The 4,271-nt window shown below is 41.1% G+C and overlaps 1 non-coding gene across 1 annotated transcript; it reads left to right on the forward strand.

Annotated features, from left to right (window-relative positions):
• The first annotated feature begins 2,759 nt into the window (after nucleotides 1–2,759).
• On the forward strand, nucleotides 2,760–2,866 carry LOC127108911 (small nucleolar RNA R71). Its single transcript, XR_007796409.1, has one exon. It is a non-coding gene; the product is annotated as a small nucleolar RNA R71 (small nucleolar RNA).
• The last annotated feature ends 1,405 nt before the right edge of the window (nucleotides 2,867–4,271 follow it).

Genomic DNA, 4,271 nt, shown 5'->3' on the forward strand with positions numbered 1-4,271 from the left:
CTTGCTCACACCATGTGTTGATGCACTTTGAATAAAAACCCATAATCTTGTTGTGTCAGTCATTGTGGAATAGAGTCCCACATTCTGGACTCCCACACTTTCATTGTTTCAAGCTCTCCCGGGCCAGGGATAAGAGTTGTGAGGTCTTACCCTCATTTCCTATTTCATCTGCTTCACCCTAACTCTCAATGTTAGGGTTAAGAGCTCCAAACACCCCTTTTCAGTTGGCTTGTTTGTCGAGGTTGATTTGACCCCTTGACTAAAGCCCAACCTTGTATGAGCCAATTGTTTGCATATAGTGTGTGCTTGCTTTCTTGTGCTTGTGTTTGCTCACTTGATGTTTAGGCTAGCTTGCTCCCTGTGCGAGTTAGGATTAGAAACCTTAACATAAGGATCGTATGCATGACAACTTCTAGGCTCGAGTCGTAGTCTCCCTAGTAGCTTGTTATCTCCCTAGTCTCTAGTTAGGATAGAAGTTCTTTCCCTGTTAAGGGGAACTACGTCGCCCTGATCCTCATGCCAGATGAGGTACGTAGGCAGGAGATGAGAAGATCTCTCTGGGCGCCCTTTTCTTTTTCAACCCCCTTGTGTGTGTTTGGAGTCTGACGTAAGTCCAACGATTGGCAGTCGGTTTCCTGTGTGTGTTGGTTTGTTTGGAGTCTGACATAAGTCCAGCGATTGGCAGTCGGTTTCCTGTTTGTGTTTTGTTTGACATGCGTTAGCCGAGCTACGAGTGCTCTGATTCTTTCTCTGGTTAGAGAAGATACGTATGCATAGGATGCGACATCCTAGCGAGCACGTTTCCCCTATCCCCGAACTACGTCGACTCTGATGTTTGTGTCTGACAAACTACGTAGGCCCAGGATGCGATATCCTACCGAGTCCGTTTCTTCCGTCTGTCATCTTTGTTTCCCTCTAGTTTTGTGCAGTTTTGAGCAGTTATTTAGCAACCCTTCTTCTATTCTTTTTGAGCGTGGATCCCGTCAAGTACGACGGATGCGTAGGGGTGCTAATACCTTCCCTTCGCATAACCGACTCCCGATCCTATCGATCTCTAGTCATAAGACCATGTCCTTTCCAGGTTTACTTCGAGCGTTTCCTTTCCCTCCTTTGGGATAAATAACGCACGGTGGCGGCTCTGTGTCTTTTCCCGCCGGTTTTTCGCGTAATGCGACACTACCTCAAATGTCAACTTTCCTTTCTTGACATCTATTATGGCTCCTGCAGTCGATAAGAATGGTCTACCTAGAAGGATTGGTATATCATTGTCCTATTTGATGTCCATGACAACAAAGTCAGTAGGGATAAATAACTGACCTATCCTAACAGGGACATCTTCTAAAATGCCTATCGGATATTTAACAGATCTATCAGTTAACTGAAGTGACATCTTAGTGGGTTATAATTCTCCTAAGTTTAACCTCTCACAAACTGCTAAAGGCATTAGGCTCACACTAGCTCCTAAGTCTAGAAAAGCTTTTTCGATGACATGATTACCCAAAAGGCAAGGAATGGAGAAATTTCCAGGGTCTTTATCTTTCTTTGCTAATTTGTCCTCGGAAATAGCATTACATTCCAAAGGTTTCGGATCGTCAAGTCTACGTTTGTTGGTAAGGATGTCTTTGAGAAACTTTGCATAAGAAGGTATTTGGGTGATGGCTTCTGTGAAAGGGATTTCTACATGAAGTTTTTCTATAACTTTAATAAATTTTTGATACTGTTTATTGATCTGGGTTTGTTTGAGTCTTTGCGGATATGGTATAGGTGGTTTATATGGCGAGGGTGGTAGGTAAGTTTTATCTTTAGGTTCTTCTCCTTTTTCTCGACCTTCCTGGTTTTCAGATTCCTCTGGTTCCTTTGCTTCGTCTGGGGGCTTGGTATATTCCTTAGAAGTTTTGGGTTCACTCAATCTTGGGTTTGGTGGCTCATCATAAGCATTCCCACTTCGTAGGGTAATGGCATTGGCTTGTCCTCTCGGATTTTGTTGAGGTTGTCCAGGGAATTGTCCTCCAGGTGTGGTCTGAGGGGCTTGGTTTAAAGTTACCTGAGAGATCTGGGTTTCAAGCATCTTGGTATGAGTAACTATTTGGTCAACCTTGGTTCCTAACTGAGTAATCAATTTGTTAACATGAATGTTTTGGTTCATGAACTCCTTATTTTGTTGGGTTTGAGCAGTGATAATATTTTCCATAATTTTCTCAAGGCTCGGCTTTGGTGGCACAGGTTCCATAGGTTGATTCGATCTTGGGGCTTGATAACTAGGTCTCGGAGGTGCATTATTTTGGATTGGGTTATTGCTTTTATAGGAGAAGTTCGGGTGATTCCTCCATCCAGGGTTATAGATATTCGAGTATGGGTTCCCTTGGGTGTAGTTCACTTGCTCAGAGTGGGTTTCATTTAATAGACTGCATTCTGTAGATTGGTGTCCTTTGGCTCCACATATCTCATAATCCGATGAAACTGCGGCTACAGTATTCGGGTTTATGCACATATGCTCGACTTTGAGGGCTAATGCATCCATTTTAGCTTGCATCATGTCTATAGAGCTTAGTTCATGCACTCCTCCTTGGGCTTCCTTTTTCTCAATTGTCGCTCGTTCGACTCCCCATGATTGATGGTTTTGAGCCATATCTTCGATGAGGGAACTAGCTTCAGGATAAGGTTTGTTCATCAGAGCACCGCCTGCGGCAGTGTCGATGGTCATCTTAGTGTTATAGTGAAGTCCATTATAGAAGGTTTGAATGATTAACCAGTTTTCTAAACCATGATGTGGGCATGCTCGTAACAACTCTTTATATCTCTCCCAAGCTTCGAACAACGATTCTCCTTGGTTTTGGGTAAATCTATTTATATGGTTTCAAAGAATGGCGGTCTTACTTGGGGGAAAGTATCTAGCAAGGAATACTCTTCTAAGGTTATCCCCAGTCGTAATGGAATTGGGTGGAAGGGAATCTAACCATGATAGGGCTTTATCTCTGAGGGAAAAAGGGAATAACCTTAAACGTATTGCCTCAGGAGAAGCTCCATTGGTTTTAAAAGTGTCTGCTAATTGAAGAAATATTTTTAAATGTTGGTTTGGGTTCTCAGTAGCGAGACCTGCGAATTGTCTCTGTTGCACTAGTTGCAACAGGGATGGTTTAAGTTCGAAATTATTAGTTGGGATGGATGGGTTTACTATACTAGAACTAGGTTCTTCGTTAGATGGTTGAGCGAAATCTTTAAGAGGTCTTTGGTTTTGATCTTCGACCATAACTCTCTTAATTCTATGAAAGAATAAACGTGCGCGAGCGTAACGTTCAGGTTCCGCCAGAGGGTATACTAAGCTTAAACTTCTGGTGCTGCGAGTTCTTCGCATTGATCGGCGGGAAGTAGCCTAAGTCTAAACGATATAACAACAGGGAAATGAAATTTGACGAAATTGGTCCCCGGCAACGGCGCCAAAAATTTGATGCGTGCTTTTCCCAAGTATACGAACGCGTCAGAGTAATATAAAAGATTATTGAATCCACAGAGACCAAGTGTCAATCTATCGTTATCTATTGTTATGGTGTTTATCAAAGGCAATCAAAATAGGTGTTTTTAGAGTGTGCAATGAAAAGTAAAGTATTGAATAAAGTTTAATTAATAAAGACAGGATCGAATGTAATTCACGTAATCAATTAATAATCCAAGTACTTACTAATAGAGTTGCTTATGGGCAATGTTTCCTACTTTGAAAAGAACTAATTTAACGGGAATTGTCGCTTTCGCGTATTCAGAACCGAGTACAACTCCCTAATCAAACCCTCTTATTGTCACTTACAAAAAGGCGCGCATTGCGTTAGAGTAGTAAACCTATTTTTAAGAAATATAGTATCTTGACTAAGTTTAAAAGTATTATAACCTGGATTTCTTAACCAAAAGAGGTTCTTACGAACCAGACTCTAAACTTATAAACGCGTCCTAATGAACTAAACAAAGCGCTTTCGCTGTTTTTGAAATAGTTAAAAACAATTAAGTTTAGAAAAACGTTGGACGGCTTTCGATCTTACCCAATGGAATTGAAGTGCGAGAAAACTTAAGTTGAAAGTTAAAATATCCCTTAAGTGCTTCTACGAACAATTGTACGGATTATCGGTTCAATTACGATCCTTACATTCTAACCTTATAAATTTAGTTAGACATGGTAAAGTAAAAGTGCATTAAATTAAATAAAAGTAGTGCGAGTGCGGAAAGTAAACAAAAGTAGTGCGAGTGCGAGGAAATAAATAAAGTAAAGCGAGTGTGAGAAA

Source organism: Lathyrus oleraceus, chromosome 7 (assembly GCF_024323335.1).
Source record: "Lathyrus oleraceus cultivar Zhongwan6 chromosome 7, CAAS_Psat_ZW6_1.0, whole genome shotgun sequence".
NCBI lineage: Eukaryota > Viridiplantae > Streptophyta > Magnoliopsida > Fabales > Fabaceae > Lathyrus > Lathyrus oleraceus.